Genomic DNA, 23,134 nt, shown 5'->3' with positions numbered 1-23,134 from the left:
GTATCATATTACCTCTTACTATGACTGAAGTTGTATTTGAGACTACAGGAACTGATAGTTGGAAGGCATCTTTAAAAATAATGGATCATCTTCCTGACCCAAATAGGATTGATCAATCCAAATTCAGCATTCATTAATTGCTAATATGTAAAGACAAATGAGATATTGCCTTGAAAAAAACAACAAAAAAAATTAACGATGGAATGATAGGTATGGGACATTTACAGAATAATTCTGGTTCCAGAAAGAATAAAGTAAATGCAAAGGAGAGGTCTAGGAAAAGTACTATGAGGAAATTGAGGGGGAAGATATTGCTTATATCTGGGAAGGCATATAGTATGTGAATTAGGAGATGAAGGGTGTCAAGGATGTGTTGAAGTCAATTTGTAGAAAGTTAATTTGTAAAATTTCTGTGTGAGCATTCATGCTTTAGAAGTAGGCAAATGCCAACAAATCAGAACTTGATTTGTTTTGTTGATTGTCTAGAATTAACAAAGTTATAGAAAAATCATTGCTAATTCAGATTAAATTTTAAATTGTATATTGTGTTCATTTCTCCCCAGGGAATTGGTTGTTAAACATTTACCAGCAAATCCCTGGTGGTGATCTGGGAATACCTTATAGAGGAAGTTTTATATATTCTTGGGCTCAGAAATTGTTACAGACAAACTGCAGCCATAAAAGTGAAAGATGCTTGCTCCTTAGAGAGAAACCTATAACAAATCTGGACAGCATACCAAAAAACAGAGACATCTCTTTGTGACAAAGGTCTGTGTGGTCAAAGTTTTGAATTTTCTAATAGTAATATATGAATATGAGAATTTGGACTATAAGGAAATCTGAGCATGAAGATTTGATGCTTTGGGGTTGTGGTGCTGGAAAAGGAGTCAAAATGTAAAGATTATTTAATTTTAATTCAAACTATTCACTGGAAGATCAAATACTGAAGATGAAGTACAAATACTTTGACCACATAATGAGAAGAAACGATTCATTGGAAAAGACGCTGATTGTGAAAGACTGGAGGTAAAAGAAGGAGATCACAGAAGATAAGATGAATAGATAGTGTCATGGAAGCAATGAACGTGAGTTTAGATAGACTTGAGGGAGATAGTGGTGGATAGAAGAGCTGGTGTGCTATGGTCTATGGAGTCAAGAAGAGTTGGACTCAACTGAATGAACAACAAAAAGCATTTGAGTTGAACTTTACAGAAAAAAAAGAGGCTTCAATACATGGAGAAGTGGCAGTAAAAGTCCTTTCCAGACAGGAGAATCTTTTGAGCTACAGAAGGGAGCTAAGAAGTCAGGACAAAAACAGGGGCTTGCTGAGTTCATCTAATTTGCCTGTTTAGTGTATATTACCCACCAAGGGGCACTGTGTGTATCAACCAACCTGCTGGTTCCTCTCTTAGTGTATCAAAGCAACTGGTTACTAATCACCCATTAGTTCTCTATCTACCTGCCAGGGTTGCATGGGGAAGACTCTGTTTTGGGGAAGACTTTTTTAACTTTGCTGAATCACCTTTGGCAGTCTGGTGAAGTCAATGTATCTTTATTAGGAAATTTTGAAAAATGTATAAAAATAACATATATATGGGATTAAAAGGAAAATAATTATACTGAAATGCCATTATCAAAATATTTTTAAATTAATAAATTCACAGGCTTGAAACAACCCTTCTCTATGAGATGTGTTTATATCTCCATCATTCATTTAACCAAAGTAGTAATCAGTCAACCAGTAATAAGTTTCTGCTCTGACCCAGGGCTACAAATGCAAAAATGAAACAGTAACATTAACATGAGCTCATTTTCTCCAATCCTATGGGTGTATCATAAACTAAAACTTTCATTCATTCAGTCTCTGATCTAATGCTGCAAAGTGTAAAAACAACTGTTCTTATTCCTACTCCCAGCTGCCAAGGTCTGGGCTAAACTCCCGGTGAGAGGATGATAGAAACTCAGTATCTGGTCATAAATGGCCCATCTCTCAGATCCAGGAGAAGAAAGGTTTCAGTCACACACAAAGCTGGCACCTAGTGTTTTTGGTCAACCTAAGGACTATGGTAATAAATGATTTCTTTCCTGAGCTGGATGGCAGGTTACCACAAGTCTCATATTTGACATTTGTTTATCCTTCACCTTGGAAAAATTCTGTTATCCAGAGAAATCTGCTGCACACATTGGGAAACCCTTCAGGAAAGTATTATTGTTCAATTGTCTTTCAGTCATGTCCTATTCCTTGTGACTCCATTTGGGTTTTTTTTTTGGCAAAGATACTGAAGTCATTTCTTTCTTCTGCTCATTTTACAGATGAGGAAACTGAGGTAAACGGGTAAGTGACATGCCTAGAGACACTCAGCTAGTCTCTGAGTTTGAATTTGAACTCAATTAAGATGAATCTTTCTGACTCTCAGCCTAGTACTCTATCTACTTTGCCATCTAGCTTACTTGGACACATGTAGCATTGTAGGAAATAATGAAGGAAAGTTTTGGAAGACAGGGCTAGAAAGATTTTGTAAGGCCCTGAATGTCAATATAAAGAGATTATACTTAATTTAGTAAAAGATGAAAGAAAATACGAATGGTTTTTCAATACACAAATAACATGATCATAGAAAACATTTGGAAGCTGACTGAATAATAATAGCTAACATTTATTTATTTATTTATTTTTATGCAAATATTTTATTTGTTTTCCAATTATATACAATAATAGCTTCTACCAGCAATTTGGGATTATGCCCAAAGGGCAACAAAAATGTACATACCCTTTGACCCAGCAATACCACTACTGGGTCTATAACCTGAAGAGATGCTGATAAGGGGTAAAAATATCACTTATACAAAAATATTTATAGCAGCCCTGTTTGTGGTGGCAAAAACAAAATGGAAATTAAGTGAACTTCCTTCAGTTGGGGAAGGGCTTAACAAACTGTGGTATATGTATGTCATGGAACACTATTGTTCTATTAGAAACCAGGAGGGATGGGAATTCAGGGAAGCCTGGAAAGATTTGCATGAATTGATGCTGAGCAAGATGAGCAGAACCAGAAAAACATTGTGCACCCTAACAGCAACATGGGGGTGATGATCAACCTTGATGGACTTGCTTATCCCTTCAGTGCAACAACCAGAGACAATTTTGGGCTCTCTGCAATGGAGAATACCATCTGTATCCAGATAAGGAATTATGGACTTTGAACAAAGATCAAAGACTATTACCATCAAATTAGGGGGGAAAAAAAGCATTGTATTATTATGTACTTTTACTATCTCATACATTATTTTTCTTCCTTAAGGATATGATTTCTCTGTTGTCACATTTAACTGAGATTCAATTAAAGAATTCAATTCAACTAAAGAACCAATGTAAGAATGCCTTCTGTGGGGGGTGGGAGAGGGAAGCAAGAATGGGGGGGAAACCGTAAAACTCAAAATCACTAAAATCTTTCTTTAAAAAAAATAAAATAGTAAAATAATGGTTTCTACCTATCAACTTTATGTAAGGTTTTGAACTTTACACTTCCCCCCCACCCTCCCTTCCCTCCCCTCTCCCCCCATAAGAAGGCAATCTGATAATCTTTACATTGTTTCCATGTTTTGCATTGATGGAAATTGAATGCGTTGAGAGAAAAAACATATCCTTGATTTCTCTCTCATCACATTCAATTTGGATCAATGTATACCATGGAAACAATGTAAAGACTGACAAATTGCCTTCAGTAAGGGAAGTAAGATTAGGGGGGAAACTGTAAAACTCAAAATAAATAAAATCTTTTTTTAAAAAAGGGAAAAAACATATCCTCGAGGAAAACATAAAATATTAGAGAGCAAAATTATGTAGTACATAAGCAAACTTTTTTTAAAATGAAGGTAATAATCTTTGGTCTTTGTTTAAATTCCACAGTTCTTTCTTTTATATATATTATTTGCTTTCAATTATATACAACAGTAGTTTCTACCTCTCATTTTCTGGTAAGGTTTTGAATTTCACAATTTCCCCCCCTACCCTCCCCCACACCCACAGGAGGCAGTCTGATAATCTTTTCATTGCTTCCATGCTATACATTGATCAAAATTTAATGTGTTGAGAGAAAAAGCATATCCTTGAGGGAAAAAAATTAAATATTAGAGATAGAAAAATTATGTAGTATATAATACACTTTTAAAAAAAAATTGAAGATAATGTTTGGTCTTTGTTTAAACCCCACAGTTCTTTCTCTAGATACAGATGGTATTTCTCCATCACGGATCTCCGAAAATTGTCCCTTATTATTTCACTGATAGAATAAGCACATCCATTAAGATTGATCATCAACCCCATGTTGCTGTTAGGGTGTGCAATGTTCTTCTGGTTCTGTTCATCTAGCTCAGCATCAGTTCATGCAAGTCTTTCCAGGCTTCTCTGAAATTCCATCCTTACTGGTTTCTAATAGAACAATAGTGTTCCATAACATACATGTATCACAATTTTTTCAGCCATTCCCCATTTGATGGACATTCACTTGATTTCTAATTCTTTGCCATCACAAACAGTATCGCTAACATTTATGTAAAACTTGCTATGTGCTAAACACAATTATCTCCCTCAATCCTCACAATAACCCTAGGTGGTAGGTGCTATTATAATCTTCATTTCACAGATGAGGAAACTGAGACACATGCAAGTTAAGTGACCTGGTCAGAGTCACAAAGCTAGTAAGTGTTTGAGGCTGGATTTAAACTCAGATTTTTTTCAACACTAGATTTAGAGTTCTATTCACTGCACAATTTAGGATCCCAATGATTCATATTAAGAAAGACGGATAAAAGTAAAGAGCTTTTTGAGATCTGAATAAGCAAAGTTCATTTTGGATTGGAGGGAAAGCCTTCATATAGGTGATGACATTAGAGCTGGGTCCTGAGTGACAGGCACACTTTCAAGAGATGGAGGAAAATGTTTTAAATATAGGAAAGAAGGCAAGTACTTGGAGATGGGATTCCAAGACTTCTGATTTCTATGAAAACAATTTTTTCATAATGTAGAATTTTTCCACATGGACTTCTGTCATCAGAAGCCAAGTCAATTTTTAACTTTTTAAAAAATTTGACTTTGGTTTTGATCTTCATTGAGATCTTTACACTTTCTTCTCTACTACTATCTTACTCCAAGCATCTAGGTGTCTGAGTGGATAGGTCTAGGGTATAGAAGATTCATCTTCCTAGGTTCAAATCTAACTTCAGACACATTAAGTGAGTGACCCAGTGTCTTATTCATGGAATAGCAAGGAGTAAGTGTTATTGAATCAAAGGGAACATGGTAGACAGTAAATTGTAAGAAGACTGAAAATGTAGGAGGAACCTGAGTTATAAAAGACTTTGAAAGTCAAACATAGCATTGTGTACTTGATCCTAGAAGTAATATAAAGCCATTGGAGTTCATTCTGGGGGGTAGGGATGGTTGGCAACATAGTCAGACCTGTGCTTGAGGAGCTGAGGAAAAATAGGGGTAAAAATAGAGATATTTATTTAAATTTCATGTCATACAATGCTATTCACAGCCAGAGGATAAAACCCCACAAAATCTGAATCTATCTATCTATCTATCTATCTATCTATCTATCTATCTAGTTTACTTTTCTAAAAATTCTCTTATGTTTTTCCCTCTCCTATCTCATGATTTTCTTTCTTTTCCCTTAATCCTAATTCCTCTTGCACAAAATGACTAATGTGTAAATGTGTTGAACACAAGTGTATATGTACAACTTTTACCAAATTTTACCAAATTTACCAAGATGTCAGGGAGAGGGGTGAAGGAAGGGAGAGTGGTAGAAAAATGTGTAACTTAAATAAAAAAAAAAGAAAAGAAAGAAACTTTAAAAAAAAGAAATGTGTAACAAATAAAAAAAATTATGGCATAGATCAATAATACTGACAAGGTACTTAAAATAGATGCCTGACGGCTCTCTGGGAGAACAGTCTTCTAGTAGACCCTTTATTGTTGATCCTTTTTATAAGACAAAGAGGAAATAACAAAAAATGAGAGCAGCTAGAATAAGTATTATTATGCCCATTTTATAGAGTAGGAAATAGAATTTCAGAGAGGTAAAATAACCTTTCCAGGATCTTTTAAAGATTATCTCCAACTTATCCTCCATATCAGTTGTACATTGTTTTTGCAAGGCAAATGGGGTTAAGTGGCTTGCCCAAAGACACACAGCTAGGTAATTATTAAGTGTCTGAGACCTGATTTGAACCCAGGTACTCCTGACTCCAGGGCCGGTGCTTTATCCACTTCGCCACCTAGCTGCTCCTCAGTTGTACATTGTTGATTGTTGCTCCCCACTCTCCTTATCCCCTAATTAGACTGTTCTTGAGAACAGGACTGTCTTTGGTCTCTCTTTGCTATACCAGTACTTAGCCGGATTGCAAGAACATAGTAAGGACTTGTTGTTTGTCCTTTGTGCTTGAAGAGATTAATAAATGCTGATTGATATGATTTAGCAGTCAAGATCTGAACACAATCTAGTTCTTTATCTTCTCTACCCTACATAGTTTCTCCACACCAGTTTGCAATGGTGTCTGTATTTCAAGTGACTTTAGGAAAACAATTTCTTTTTTATTTTTTTAAACATTACCACAATAGTCACGTTGTAAAAGTAAGCATATACCCCCCCCAAGAAAAGAGAAACCTCAAAAAAAAGTAGTAAAAAATTTTTTTTTTCTTCTATTTAGACACCATCACTCTGTCTATAGGATGGATAGTATTCTTTACCAAAGAATTGTCTTTGGATACAGTAGGGAAAAATTTTCTTAAGAAATGATACTGCAGGGGGCGGCTAGGTGGCATAGTGGATAAAGCACCGGCCCTGGAGTCAGGAATACCTGGGTTCAAATCCGGTCTCAGACACTTAATTAGCTGTGTGGCCTTGGGCAAGCCACTTAACCCCATTGCCTTGCAAAAAAAAAAAAAAACCTAAAAAAAAAAAGAAATGGTACTGCAAGGGGCAGCTAGCTGGCACAGTGGATAGAGTACCAGCCCTGGAGTCAGGAGTACCTGAGTTCAAATCCACCTCAGACACTTAATAATTACCTAGCTGTGTGGACTTGGGCAAGCCTCTTAACCCCATTGCCTTCCAAAAACTTAAAAAAAAAATGATACTGCCCCAGGGCTAGATGGCTATTTGGCCTATATTGGAAAGAGCACTATATGTGAGAGAGATGGGATTCAGGAGATTTGATGCTGCTGCCACCCTATGATTTTAGGCACATTACAGCCCTCTCCTTCCTATAGTCATACAATGAAAACAGCAATATCCAGAGAGCCTGGATTCAAACCCTTGGACAATTACTCCTATTGTTTGTCTTTTGTTCCTAAAGAGGACCATGACATCAGGGCCCCATGATGAACAAGTGAATTGGATTTTAGTGAGGTGGGGAGAAGCTATCTGGGTCCAATGGCCAGATAATGGAACAGGACACCTGGAGATGGCCCTAGATGAGAGGCAATTGGGATTAAGTGACTTGCCTAACACATAAGTAAACTTAGATCCATCTTGACTTCAGGACATGTGCTCGATCAAGGCATTTTGACCTCCTGAGTCTCAGTTTCCCATGCTTAAAATGTGAGGGGAGCTGGTTTCAGAGGTCTGAATCCATGATTCTATAGCATGAGAGCATTGGATAATATCTCTAAGGTGCTGATTTCCTGAGTAGATAATTCCAGATTTTCATCTTCTCTAGCAGGACAGCAGCAGCCTCTGCCTTCACTCAGAGTATCTCCTCCCAGCCCTACAGCAGGTCACATGTCCATCCCAATGCATGTGTATGACTCAGAAGTGGCTCTGCTTTACATGGTGGGAGGGGATTTGGGGATTAGAAGTTGCCAGAGGTTGCAGATAGTCATTGCCTGAATTCAAAGGTCAAGGCATTGGGTTTCACCTTGTGCTGTGCAAATTGGAAAGGAGAGCATAAAATTAAAGTTTTTATTTTTGTTATTCTTAACCTGAAAAATACCAATAAACATGAATATTTCTATATATAAAGAAGAGAAAAGTGTTGTATATGAAGTTCTGAACCTCTATGTTGTATAGCTTTTTATTATTTAGTATATAATAAGTTCAACACATTAGCTTCCAAAGCTACTCAGCTTGTCTGCCTCTGAACTTCCTTCTGTTCTGTGCATTAAAAAAATATTTTAGAGCCCTTTTCTTTCTTTTCTTCTTTTTTTGGCATCACTATCATTTCTCTTTCCCTCTTTCCCTCAACCATTCTTGGCGTAAACCATCATTCCACAGCTACAGCTTTCTTAAAAACAAAACAAAACAAAACCCATTTAATAAATAAGCCTAGTAAAACAAACAAAAAAATCCATTTATTGACTGAAATGTATGCTTCATTCAACACTACTAGTCTACCACCTCTTTCTAAATTGCAGACCTGACAATGTCACCTCTTTACTCATGAAATTCCAGGTCTCCCTGTCACCCTGAGCAGAACCAGAAGAATCAAATAGAAAATCTTCTGTCTGTCTTTCCAAGTCCTTTGTACCAGTCTATTCATATATTCATAGTTGAACCTGAGTTCAAAGCCTTGTCTTGTACATTTACTAGCTGTGACTTTGAGCAAGTCACTTAATCTGACTCAGTTTCCTAATCTATAAAATGGGAATAACAATAACACCTCTTTTCCAGGATTTTTGTGAAAATCAAATGAGATAATTTTTGTAAAACACTTTGAACAATGGCTGTTACATAGAAAGCATTATATAAATGCTAGCTATGATTATTTACCAAAATTTTTTTTAACCATTCTCCAATTGATAGAAATTCCCTTGGTTTCTAGTTTGTTGCTACTAAAGATACTACTAAGAATATTTATGAGGGTAAAAAGATCACTTGTACAAAAATATTCATAGCAGTCCTGTTTGTTGTGGGAAAGAATTAGAAATTAAGTGAATGTCCATCAATTGGGAAATGGCTTAATAAACTGTGGTATATGTATGTCATGGAACTCTATTGTTCTATTAGAAGCCAAGAGGGATGGGAATTCAGAGAATCCAGGAAAGATTTGTATGAACTGGGGTGGCTAGGTTGGCATAGTGGATAAAGCACCGTCCTTGGAGTCAGGAGTACCTGGGTTCAAATCTGGTCTCAGGCACTTAATAATTACCTAGCTGTGTGGCCTTGGGCAAGCCACTTAACCCCATCTGCCTTGCAAAAAAAAACACCTAAAATAAAAAAGATTTGTATGAACTGATGCTGAGCTAGATGAGCAGAACCAGAAGAACATTGTATACTATAACAACAACATGTGGTTGATAATTAATCTTAATGGACTTGCTCATTTCATCAGTGCAATAATCAGGGATAATTTTAGAGTATCTGCAATGGAGAATACCATCTGTATCCAAAGAAAGAATGGTGGAATTTAAACAAAAATCAAAACTATTGCCCTTAATTTAAAAATAAAAAGTTATCTTATTTTGTAATTTTGTTATCTCTTATATTTTATTTTTTCCCTTATGAATATGATTTCTCTCCCAATACATTCAATTTTGATCAGTGTATAGCATGGAAACAAGGTAAAGACTATCAGACTGCCTTCTGTGGGGGGGGGGGGAGCAAGATTGGAGGAAAAAATTATAAAATAAAAAACAATAAAAAGAAGAATATTTATGAGTGTGTGAGTTCCTTTCTTCTTTGGGATATATAAATATGCATATATATACACATATATATATATGTGATATCACTGGATTAAAGAGTAGGGATAATTCAGTGACTAAATTTTGACTATAGTTCCAAATATCTCAAAATTGTCCTAATTTATAGTTCTCTTATTAGTAATTATTTGGAACACTCTTTTTCTTCATTTATAGCATAGAGATTCTGGAGGCTCAGAGAAGATGACAGTCAAACACTAGTGGAAAGGGCATTGAATTTGGAGTCACAAAACTTGAATTTAGATGCAGGCTCTGCTAGTTTTTAAGTAAAGTTACTTAAACATTTTTAGTCTCAGTTTCCTCGTTTGTAAATTATGGTCCCTAAAAAAGGGTATCTATAACAAATGATAGAGAATACAAAATATCAGAGCTAAATAAAACCTTAGAGAATAGCAAGGTCAATCCTTCCTATGTGCCTGCCTCCTACCTCCTGCTTGTTTTATGAATGAGGAAACTGAGCAAAATTAGATAAAGCAACTTGTTCAAGGCTATAGGTAGTGAGTCACGAGTTACATATGCTTTGTACTAAAAGAGCCTTCCTCTGGAAAACACAGAAGGTCAGAACTGCATGGGGAATTTACAATTATCTGCATTTTTGTCTTATTCCTCTTTTCAACTGTAATTTCCAAGAAAGTATGCAACTATGTCTTATCTAATTTTTGTATTCTCTCACTATCCTGAACTGCCAATATTCACAGGGTTTTATTCTGATGGTTGGTTTAGTATGGCATGGAGGTGATCTTGAGTTCTAGTAAGCTGTCATAGTCACTTGAGTCCTTCGGGGCAAAGGAACATATAGTCTGACCAATTCAGGAATAATCCCATCAATGTGACTTTTTTTTTTATTTTGCAAGGCAAATGGGGTTAAGTGGCTTGCAAAAGTAAAAAACAAACAAACAAAAAAACCATCTTAGGAACCTTTTTTTTTTTAGGTTTTTGCAAGGTAAATGGGGTTAAGTGGCTTGCCCAAGGCCACACAGCTAAGTAATTATTAAGTGTCTGAGACTAGATTTGAACCCAGGTACTCCTGACTCCAGGGCAGGTGCTTTATCCACTATGCCACCTAGCTGCCCCTTGCAGTATCATTTCTTAAGAAAATTTTTCCCTACTGTATCCAAAGACAATTCTTTGGTAAAGAATACTATCCATCCCATAGACAGAGTGATGGTGTCTAAATAGAAGAAAAAAAATTTTATCCACTGCACCACCTAGCTGTGCAAATGTGATTTCTTCAAAGTCCTTTCTTGCTCCCTTATGTTGCAAAGGTCTTCAAAATCTTTATCGGTAGAAAATAAACTACCATGCTTAAAAATGCAGCCCCAGCCCTAGACTATGTCAATTTACTAAGAACCAACCCAAGTATAGTCTATATGAGATACAGAGTAAGAACCAACCCAAGTATGCTAAATATGGAGTGGCTCATACCAGAAGATTGGTCAGTTGGTGATAAATTTTTTAGGAACAACTCATTCAAAAAAAAAAAGAAAAATTCAAAATGTCTCTTTGTGACCCCAGAATAGGGGAAGGAGGGTGTTAAGCTTGTGGACTTTTTTTAAACATCAACTTGACTATCTGACCTATAAAAGGAAGATGGTTGTTTATCCATGGGGCTAACCAGTGCATACAGAGGTATATAGGGCCAGCTAGGTGGCACAGTAGATAAAGCACTAGCCTTGGAATCAGGAGAATGGGAGTTCAAATCTAACCTCTGACACTTATTAACTGTGTGATCTTGGGCAAGTCACTTAATCCTGATTGCCTCTCATCCAAGACCATCTCCATCATCCTGATTCATATCTGACTACTGAATCCAGATGACTCTGGAGGAGAAAGTGAGGTTCATGACTTAGCACATCACCCACCCTCACTCAAATCCAATTCATGTGCTTGTCATGGCATCATCTTCTTGATTGCATGGTCTTCTTCAAAAATGAAGGACAAACATTATTCCCTAGCATCTAGAGGAACTGAACTGCATTAATCTTGACACTTTCCCTCGAAGTGAAATTAAAAGACAGATAGAAAATTGAAGCTGAATTAAAAAATGGCTTAGGGCAAAGTTAGCTTATTGGCTCTTCTTCCTCCTGGAGAGGCAAATAAGAATTGACTGAGTTGGCCCAGAGTCCAGTGAAGTCCTCTGCATTGGATAAAGCACTGACCCTGGAATCAGGTAGACTTGAATTCAAATTCAGCCACAGACACTTGACACAAGCTTTGTGACCCTGGGGAAGTCACTTACTCCTTGTTGCCTCACCAATGAAAGGACAATGAAGATAGCATGACCCAATTGAAAGAGTGATGGTCTTGGAGACCTTGACATTAATGAATTATGTGATTTGTGGCAAATCACCTTACCACTCTTGGCTTCATATATTTGTTGAAGGAATGGATGGAATGTCAAATATCAAAACTGTATGGGGTTGGAGAACACATAACCTCCATCATTTAATTTTTCTCACTTTATTGGAAAAAGAATGGAGACTCAGAGAGGAGAAAGACCTAAGATTGAGGCCAGGAAGGAAATTAATGGCAATGTAGAATTAGATTCCAAGTTCTGACTCTTTCCACTACTCTTCTTCCACAGTACTGTATCTATTATTGTATTTTGCTTTTGTTCAGTTATTAACATTTTTTTGTTTGCCTTTTTAACATCCCCCCAATCTACTAATAAATTCTTTGAGATTGGGTATCAGGAAAAATGTTTAGGGAAGAAACAGCTTTGGTTGATTGTTTAATGCATATCTTACACTTTCCCCACTCCCAAGAATTCTTACACTTTTTTCCGTCCATATACATTGCAATCTAGATACATTGGATACTTCTTATTGTTTCTCCAACAAGGCACTCCATCATCTCACCAGTTTGGGAGCCTTTTCTCTGATTGTCCCCTCTGTTTGGATCTCTCTCCCTTGTCATCTCTACCCTGAGGTTTCTCTGGCTTCCTTCATGTCTCAGGTAAGTCTTACGTTCTGCAAAAAGCCTTTCCTAGAATGAAAGGAGCAGGGAACATTGTACACATTGTACACATTAACAAAAATTGTGAGTTGATCAACCTTGATGGATGCAGCTCCTTTCGGCACTTCAGAGATCTTGAACAATCCTGGGAGACCTGCTAGGACAATGCCCTCCACATCCTGACAAAAAAAAAACACCCAAAAAAATCATAGGATCTGAATGATCACTACTGTTCACCTTTTAAAAAATTTCTCTTATATTTTTCCTTCCTATTCCATGGTTTTCTTTCCTCTTAGTCCCAATTTCTCATACATAAAATGACTAGAATGTAAACATGTTTAATACAAATGTACAAGTATAACATTCATTAGACTATTCTAGGAAAGGGGGAATGAGAGGGAGGGTGAAAGAAAATTGTGTAACTTATAAATATGCAGATCAATGAATGTTGAAAAACTTTCATAACTTGTAAGTGGAAAAAATAAAATAAAATATCAATTTTTTAAAAAAGCCTTTCCCAATTCTTATAGTCTTTGTGTCTTCTTTGTGAGATTACTCTTAATGTAACCTGTATATATATATATATAGAGAGAGATAGATATATATATATATAGTCCTCCCCCCATTAGACTGTGATTTCCTTGAGAGCAGGGACTGTGTTTTTTGTTTGTGGCCTTTCTTCGTATCCTAGCTTGGTACATAGTAGGTGCTTAATAAAAGCTGAGTGACTGGAACTTCTTGAAGCTTACAAACCCAGAGTCTCTCTAAGGGTTCCTGTGCCATGGCACAGCAAGATAGCAGGCACCTCTTTGAGAAGCTTCACCCCCAGCAAAACTGGCACTGCCAAACTCCTCCGGATGGCTAGAGTCAGGCCTCCCTTTTACAAGCCCGGCTCGCCCACCACAAAGTCCCCACCTCCCACCCCCAACCCCGCAAATAGTTTTCATTCCTTCTCTTATAAAATGGGATTTGTGCCCGTTGTCTTCTAAAGGAACTAAGAGGAAGATCTCCTGTCACTGTGGTGAGAGTCTTTGGGGAGTTCCTAAGCCTTTCATCTCTTTTTTTGAAGGGCAAAGGACTTGGAACGAAAAAGGAACCTTGGGATTCATCTCATCCAACAGTCTCTGGGACCCTTTCTTCCTCCTCCTCTCCCCCAGCCATGGTTTTACAGGTGAAGAAACGAGCTTAGACAGTTTAAGTGATCTGTTTCGTGTCCGTAAGAAGCAAGTAGCTTAGTTAAGTCTTCAATTCACATTCTTGGATCCAAATCCAAGGCTCCTTCCCTTTCTACGGAGCAGGGAGGCAGTTGTCATCGCTATCTCTTTGCTGCTGGTTTTACTGGCGCTAAACCCTTCGGGGGGCGGCGAGGCGGGGGGGGGGGGTGGAGTTGAAAGATTTGCCTCCTTCCCTCTCTGAACACCACAGCTGCAATCTTTGAGGACTCACGGAGCAGATGGGGAAAAAAACAACAAAAAAACAACCTTCAATGCAAGGCTTCCCTTTCCTTCTCTGGTCTCGAAAAGGATAGGAATCTCTAACTCGGGACTTACAGGGTCTGCTTAAGTATCCGTGTTGACCTCTTAAAATTTTTGCACTGGGAGCAACTGGGCCACTCACACAGTTTCGGTCTCGAAGCAACACAATGGGACTTTAGCAGCGCTTAAAAGGAGGGGATTGTTCCAGGGAGCGTCTGCAAATTATCACCTCAAAGATAGCGGTGCTCAGCCCCTCTCCTGGAAGTAATTGGGAAGAAGGGTGGGCGCATAGAACATGACAGAATTTCGAGGACTGGTGATTGTGTGAAATTGTTCATCTTACATCCCTGGAGTCTGATGAGCACGGGATCATGGATTTAAATCTGAAAAAAATATAACAACAATGATACCAATAAACACATCCCATCCAGGGGAAAATCTCCTTGAATCCAGAGTACCATTAACAAAATTGTTACTCACAACTGCTGGTCCTAACAGTAATCCATCAACTATTGAAAATAATGCTTTAGGGGTGGCTAGGTGGCACAGTGAATAAAGCACCAACCCTGCAGTCAGGAGTACCTGGGTTCAAATCCAGTCTCAGACATTCAATAATTACCTAGCTGTGTGGCCTTGGGCAAGCCACTTTAACCCCATTTGCCTTGCAAAAATGTAAAAAAATAAAATAAAAAAATAAAAAATAATGCTTTAAAAGATTGTCCATGTACAACTTAATGGAGTTAAGTGGCTTGCTCAAGATCATACAGCTAGGTAATTATTAAGTGTTTGAGGTCGAATTTGAACTCAGATCCTGTATTCTTATCCACTGCAACCTAGTTGGGCCATCTAATACAATTTTTACCAGATTGTTCACTGTCATGGAAAAGGTGGAGGGAAAGGAGGATGGTAGAAAAATTGTGGCAGTCAAACTTGCAAATAGATAAATGTTATAAATTACCTTTGCATGTAATTGAAAAAATTTAATTAAATTAAAAATCACAAAAAAAGTGTTTTTAGTTGATGTTTTCATACCAAACCTTCATAATCTCCAAACTACAAGGAACAGGAAACTTTCAAAGTATAGAGACCTAGTTAACGAAATTAAAACCATTGGGGCAGCTAGGTGGTGCAGTGGATAGAGCACTGGCCCTGGAGTCAGGAGTACCTGAGTTCAAATCCGGCCTCAGACACTTAAAAATTACCTAGCTGTGTGGCCTTGGGCAAGCCACTTAAATCTATTTGCCTTGCAAAAAACAAACAAAAAAAAAACCCACCTAAAAAAAAAGAAATTAAAACCATTAAACAACATAAATAAATGGGTCATCCTTTGTTGATGCTAGAGATGTCCCTAAGATGTATCCAGTAAGTTTACAGAAGATGGATAAAAGTTACATCTCAATATTTTGTCATTTTAATCCACTTTACAATCTGCTGATTGTTAAATATATAAAAGGATAATAGAACATAAACTTGTTCTGTCTGCTGAATATTAAATATAAAAGTATAATAGCAGAACAAGGACTTGTTCTCCAATTATATCTGAGAACACTGAAAAACTGAGAAAGTTCCAGGGTATTGAAAAGATCATGAGTCAGAGGACTTCTTGGATTCAAATCCTAGCTTTGCAATTTACTACCTGTTTACTACCTTAGGCAACTCACAACCTTTCTTTGGGCCTCATTTTCTCCATCTGTAAAATGAATGCATCCCACCTAGATAAGTGTTATTAAATTCAAATAGAAAGGGATCCTTGGACACTCCATATTGACTTAGAAAACCACAAATCAGCATTATCTACATTGTACTGTATTTTTATTGATTTTATTAAACATTTTCCCATTTTATTTATTTATTTATTTTTAATTTTTGCAAGGCAATGGGGTTAAGTGGCTTGCCCAAGGCCACACAGCTAGGTAATTATTAAGTGTCTGAGGCCGGATTTGAACTCAGGTACTCCTGACTCCAAGGCCAGTGCTCTATCCACTGCACCACCTAGCTGCCCCCCATTTCATTTTTTATAGTTTTTTTTTCCAAGGAAAATGGGGTTAACAGGCTTACCCAAGGCCACACAGCTAGGCAATTATTAAGTGTCTGAGGCCGGATTTGAACTCAGGTATTCCTGACTCCAGGACCAGTGCTCTATCCACCACGCCACCTAGCTGCCCTTTTCCATTACATTTTAATCTGGTTTTGGTATCACTCTTTAGTTTTTCTATTTTTAAAAAGAGGCAATGGAGTCAAGTGACTTGCCCAGGATCAAACAGCTAGTAAGTATCTGAGGCTTCATTTGAACTCACCTCCTGACCCAGGGCCAGTGCTATATCCACTTGGCCAACTCACTGTGGGTTTTTTTTTTGTTTTGTTTTGTTTTTAGTTTTTGCAAGGCAAATGTGGTTAAGTGGCCTGCCCAAGGCCACACAGCTAGGTAATTATTAGTGTCTGAGACTGAATTTGAACCCAGGTACTCCTGACTCCAGGGCCGGTGCTTTATCCACTGCGCCAACTAGCCGCCCCTCACTGTGGTTTTTCAAGCCTTCTGTCAACCATGCTAAGTTCTGGGTTTACAAAAAAGAGGCAAAAGACAGTCATTGTCCTCCAGGAGTCCATAGTCTAATGGGAGAAAGAAGCAACAAATAAATATGTATAAACAATCTATATTCAAGAGAAGTAGGAAATAAAAGAGGTATGTACATTGTTGGTGGAGCTGTGAACTCATCCAAGCTTTCTGGAGAGCAATTTTGAATTATGCCCAAAGGGAAATAACAATGTGCATACGCTCTGATCCAGTAATACCACTACTAGGTCTATACCCTGAAGGGATCATGAAAAGGGGTAAAAACATCACTTGTACGAAAATATTCACAGCAGCCCTGTTTAGCTCAATTGGAAATCAAGTGAATGTCCATCAATTAGGGAATGGCTTAACACTGCTCTTCTATTAGAAACCAGAAGGGATGGGAATTTAGAGAAGCCTGGGAGGATTTGCATGAACTGATGCTGAGCAAGATGAGCAGAACCAGAAGAACATTTTTACACCCTAACAGCAACATGGGGGTTGATGATCAGTCTTAATGGACTTGCTCCCTTCATCAGGGACAATTTTAGGGTATCTGTGATACATCTGTATCCAAAGAAAGAATTGTGGAGTTTAAACAAAGACCAAAGACTATTGTCTTTAATTTAAAAAAAAAAAACTTACGTAATTTTGCAATCTCTTATATTTTATTTTTTTCTTAAGGATATGCTTTCTCTCTCAACACATTCAATTTTGACCATGGAAACTGCCTTCTGTGGGGTGGGGGATGGGGTAGGAAGAGGGAAGTGAGATTGGGGGAAAATTATAAAATCCCCCCCAAAAATTTAAAAATTAAAAAAAGTAATAGAGGTATGTTAACCATCTTGACAGACGAGCTAAACCAGGGTGAAGATAAGTAAGGGGTCTCAAACTATCAATGAATTAGTGGGGTGTCTACTCCAAACATGTGAAAATTTCCACTGATAGAATGGGCAACTTTCCAACTGCCATAAAGGTAGCAGCAGTGGGTGCTCTAGAATGTTTAGAGTTTGAAGATCATCCACTGCATTTAGAACCAAAACCAGGTTGTCTTGATTCTGTCTTGCCACTGTACTATGATGACTCTGGAAGAGAGAGTAGGACCAGTGACTTGGTGTAACTCTGCCTCACTTAAATCTAATTTACACAAGAATCAAAAAGAAATCACCTTTTTAAAAAACCATTTCCTGGGGGGGGGGGGAGCGAAGATGGTGACAGGAGAGGACCTTCTCTCAGTTTCTCTGGAGGAAAAACTTATAAACTAAGGGCTCTAACTACATTTTTGAGAGACAGAACCCACAGAGGGATCCAGTGAGGCAATTCTCCAACCCAAGGTAACTTGGAAAAGAGCAGAAAGGCTCTGCTACATGGGGTCGGAGGGGTGGCCCGCCAGAGCGAAAGAACTTCAGCCTCCTGGAGGCAGCTCTAGGGCACTGGGAGCCTCGCTTACAGTAGCTGGGGCAGTTTCCTGATTTACACCCCGGGGAGCATCAGGCACAACTTGAGGGAATGGAGGGGGGGGGAACCTCTGCCAAAGCGAGCATGTGAAGCCCAGCCCTCAGGGCACACAGCACTCAGCATGGTGGCAGAAAACCAGATCCAGGAACCAGAAGCAGGTGGAGCCAATAAGCAGGAGCCCCCAGGGCATTAGCCCATTGAGCCTAGGGAGGCGAGTGAAGGGAGAAATTGCGGAGCTCTGTCCTCTGCCCCTGGAACAAGGACTCTGGGGTTCTGACCACATTCAGATCCTGATCGCAGTCTAGGCCCCCCCATAGAACAGCAGGGCCCCCCCACCTCAGTCCCGTGGCAGAGGGGGGCACTTATGGTCATTCACAGACCAGGAGGGAGGACAGAGCCTCACACACTGAGATCCTTATGGGAGTGTCCTAAAAGCTAAGGAAGCACCCCCCCAAACCAGGCTCAGGCTGGGAAAATGAGTAAGCAGAGAAAAAAGAGGAACACCATTGACAAATACTTTGCCTGTGATCCCAAGAAGGATCAAAACATTCAATATGAAGATGAGGAGGTACAAGCTCCCACATCTAAAGACTCCAAGAAAAACAGAAATTGGGCTCAGGCCATGACAGAGCTCAAAAAAGATTTTGAAAATCAAGTTGGGGGGCGGCTAGGGGGGGCAGCTAGGTGGCGCAGTCGATAAAGCACCGGCCCTGGAGTCAAGAGTACCTGGGTTCAAATCTGGTCTCAGACACTTAATAATTACCTAGCTGTGTGGCCTCGGGCAAACCACTTAACCCCATTGCCTTGCAAAAAAAAAAAAAAGAAGAAAATCAAGTGAGGGAGATAGAGGAAAAATTGGGAAAAGAAATGAGAGAGTTGCAGGAAAAACATGAAAATGAAGTCAGCAGCTTAGTCAAGAAGATCCAAAAAAATGCTGAAGAAAATAACATGTTAAAAACCAGCATAGGTCAAATGGATAAAACAGTTCAAAAAGTTATTGAGGAGAAGAATGCTTTAAAAAGCAGAATTGGCCAGATGGAAAAGGAGCTAAGAAAGCTCTCTGAGGAAAACAAATCCTTCAGACAAAGAATAGAACTCAAGGAGATTGCTGATTTTATGAGAAATCAGGACTCAGTACTTCAAAACCAAAAGAATGAAAAATTACAAGAAAATGTGAAACATCTCATTGAAAAAACAAATGATATGGAAAACAGATTTAGGAAAGATAATTTAAAAATTATTGGAATGGAGCAGCTAGGTAGTGCAGTGGATAAAGCACCGGCCCTGGAGTCAGGAGTACCTGGGTTCAAATCCAGTCTCAGACACTTAATAATTACCTAGCTGTGTGCCCTTGGGCAAGGCACTTAACCCCATTTGCCTTGCAAAAAAACCCTAAAAAACAAACAACAAAAAAAATTATTGGAATACCTGAAAGTCATGACCAGGAAAAGAACCTTGACATCATTTTTTAAAATTTATTTTTATTAAAGAGATTATTTGAGTTTTACAATTTCCCCCCAAATCATACTTCCCCCCCCCCATGGAAAGCAATCTGCTTGACATCATTTTCAAAGAATTATTACAGTAAGATTGCCCTGATATCCTAGAAGCAGAGGACAAAATAGAAATGGAGAGAATCCACCAATCTCCCTGAGAAAGAGATCCATAAAAAACACCCCCCAGGAATATTATAGCCAAGTTCCAGAACTCCCAAGTCAAAGAGAAAATATTATAAGCAGCCAGAAGGACACAATTCAAATATCATGGAGCTGCAGTCAGGATCACACAGGACTTAGCAGCAACTACGTTAATAGCTCGTAGGGCTTGGAATATAATATACCGGAAGGCAAAAGAGCTTAGAATGCAGCCAAGAATGAACTACCCAGCAAGGCTGAATGTCCTCATCCAGGGAAAAAGATGGACTTTCAATGAACCAGGGGAGTTTCAAATGTTCCTTTTGGAATGGCCAGAGATGAACAGAAGGTTTGATCTTCAGATACAGGACTCAGGTGAAGCAGGGAGATTGGAGGAGAGGGGGGAAATATGAGGGACTTAATGATGATGAACTTCATGTATTCCTGCATAGAAAAATGACACTGATAATACTCATATGAACCTTCTTAGTTAATAGAGCAGGTAGAGGGAGCTTTTATAGTTGAAGCACAGGAGAAAGCTGAATTTGAAAATAAAATATGGTGTAAAAATGGAGTCAATAGAAAAAAGGGAAATGTAATGGGAGAAAGAAAAAGGAGAGGGGGAATAGGCTAAGATATTTCATATAATAAGGTTTTTCTTTATTACAATGATATGGAAGGGGGAAAGGGGAGGGGGAATGAGGGAATCTTTGCCCTCATCAGAGATGGCTAGGAGAGGAAACAGCATATATACTCAATGGGATATAGACATATGTAGTAAGAAGGAGAGAAGGGGGACAGGGGGAAGGGGGGGTATGTGAGTGATGGAGGAGATGATGGGCCATGGGGGGAGAGTTGTCAGATATAACACATTTTCTTTTTTCTTGCAAGGGGCTGGGATTAGATAGCCTGTTTGGGACCATAGGGCCGGGTGGATGCTGGGTAAGGGTGGTATGTGAGTTCAAGGCCTCTTGGCCCCAGGGCTGGGGATCTGTATACTGCACCACTCAACTATCCTACAGCAGAGACAGAGGGAAAGGAGAGAGAAAATATAGATCATGGTCATAGAGAAGTATGAATGGAGGGAATTGCAATCAGCAATGGCAATGGTGGAAAAATATGGAAGTAACTTTTGTGATAGACTTATCCTAAAAAATGTGATCCACCCGCAACAGAACTGGTGGTATTGGAACACAGACTGAAGCACATTTTTTATTATTATTATTTTCTTGGGGGTGTTACAGGGCAAATGGGACTGAGTAGCCTGCCTGGGGCCACACAGCTGGGTGACTGCTGGGTGTCTGAGGCCAGATTTGGACCTGGGTGCTCCTGGTTCAAGGGCTAGTGATCTGTCTGCCACCCAGCCGCCCCTACTATTATTTTTACTATTTTATTTTATTTTGAGTCTTTTTTTTTTGTTTTTTTGTAGGGCAATGGGGTTGGGGTGGCTTGCATGGGATCACACAGCTGGGTGATTGTTGGGTGTCTGGGGCTGGATTTGGGCTCGGGTGCTCCTGGCTCCAGGACTGGTGGTCTGTCCACTGCACCACCTAGCCATACCTACTATTATTATTATTATTTTATTTTTTCTCTCCCCCTTTATTGCTTATGCAGGTCTATATTTTCTTGGGGGGAGGAGGTATTATGTTTACTCTTAAACAAGAATATTTTAGTAATGTATAAAAAAATTATTTGTACAAAATAAGAATAAATCAATAAATTAATTAATTTTAAAAAAGTGGGTGGGTGGAATAGACCCTGTTCTCAAGGAGTTCACAAAATAAGGGGGAACAACATGAAAATAACTATATACAAACAAGATCTATGCAAAGTAAATCAGTTATAGTCTCAATTAGCATTAAGTGGGATCAGGAAGGTCTTCCTTTAGAAAGCAGGATTTTAGCCAGGACTCAAAAGGAAGTCAAGAAGTAGTCTTGAGGATGAAGAGAGTACAGGTGCGGGAATTAGGCAGTGAAAATGTCTGGAGATTGAGTATCTTATTTGAAACATAGCAAGGAAGTCAATAACACTGGATCACATAATATGTGGAGAGTTGAGGGGATGGGGAATAAGATGGGATCTCTAAGAACCAGATAGAGGCTTTTTACATTGATCCTGGAAGTGATAAGAAATTATTGGGTTAGGGGGAGTTGGGGGTGGAGAGTATGATGAAGATTGGATTGAGCCTATTGTCACAAAACAATGACCCTAGAGTTATGAGAGACATGAATTTGTGTTTACTTCTTTCAAAAAAATAAAACCATTTCCTATCTCAAAGTTCTGTAGTGACTGGCAAGTGATGAAGCAATAGATGCAGATGTGACCTGAGGTCACAACCCTGCCACTGGTGGCCCAGACCATATATAGGATCTTTTTTTTTTTTTAGGTTTTTGCAAGGGTCACACAGCTAGGTAATTCTTAAGTGTCTGAGGCCGGACTTGAACCCAGGTACTCCTGACTCCAGGGCTGGTGCTCTATATAGGATCATTTCTTCACTGAATTCTTCAGTGGGATTTGGCAGACCCCCCTGAGTGTCTGATCAGCATTTAAGGATCAAACTGCTCACTTCCTGGTGTAAGGAAGAGGTTAGAAAAGTTCTCAACTGTCTGTTTAGCCAACTCAGACCTGATTTACCACAGCAGAGAGGGATGGGAGGTATGGGAGGGATGGAAGGGATCCCACCCTGTGGTCAAAACAAAAAAAACTGTAAAAAAAAGTCTTCAAAGAAGATTCCATGGGGTGACTAGGTGGCGCAGTGGATAGAGCACCAGCTCTGGAGTCAGGAGTATCTGAGTTCAAATTCGTTCAAATCCGGCCTCAGACACTTAATAATTGCCTAACTGTGTGGCCTTGGGCAAGTCACTTAACCCCATTACCTTACAAAAAAAATTTTAAAAAAAGAAGATTCCTCTCAGTATCAACACATAGATGTGCACACACTCATAGACAGCAAAGATCAAAATAGACCTGAAAGACAACAGCTCTTGTTGCAAGAGAACTCAGTAAGTACCATATGCAAATAGCAACTCTGAGTGAAGCAAGGCTGGCAATTAAAAGTCAGATTACTAAAGTTGTAGCTAGTTACAAGTTTTTCTGGAGTGACTGCAGTGAAGTGGAGCACTGTGAAGCTGGGGTAGATTTTGCAATCAAAATTAATATAATTCTCAAACTTGCATACAAGTGTCATTTGCAGGAAAACTTAAAGCCATTATCATAAGTGCCCATGCTCCCACCATGATGAACCCTAATGAAATCAAAGAAAAATTTTATGAAGACCTGGAGGCCCTTACCATCAATGTACCAAAAGGGAACAAGCTTATAATTCTTCAGACTACCAGACATGGCAGGGTAT

The sequence above is a fragment of the Macrotis lagotis genome, chromosome 1 (genome assembly GCF_037893015.1).
Source record: "Macrotis lagotis isolate mMagLag1 chromosome 1, bilby.v1.9.chrom.fasta, whole genome shotgun sequence".
Taxonomy (NCBI): Eukaryota; Metazoa; Chordata; class Mammalia; order Peramelemorphia; family Peramelidae; genus Macrotis; species Macrotis lagotis.
The sequence above is the reverse complement of the archived record's forward strand: the minus strand, read 5'-3'. Positions refer to the sequence as shown.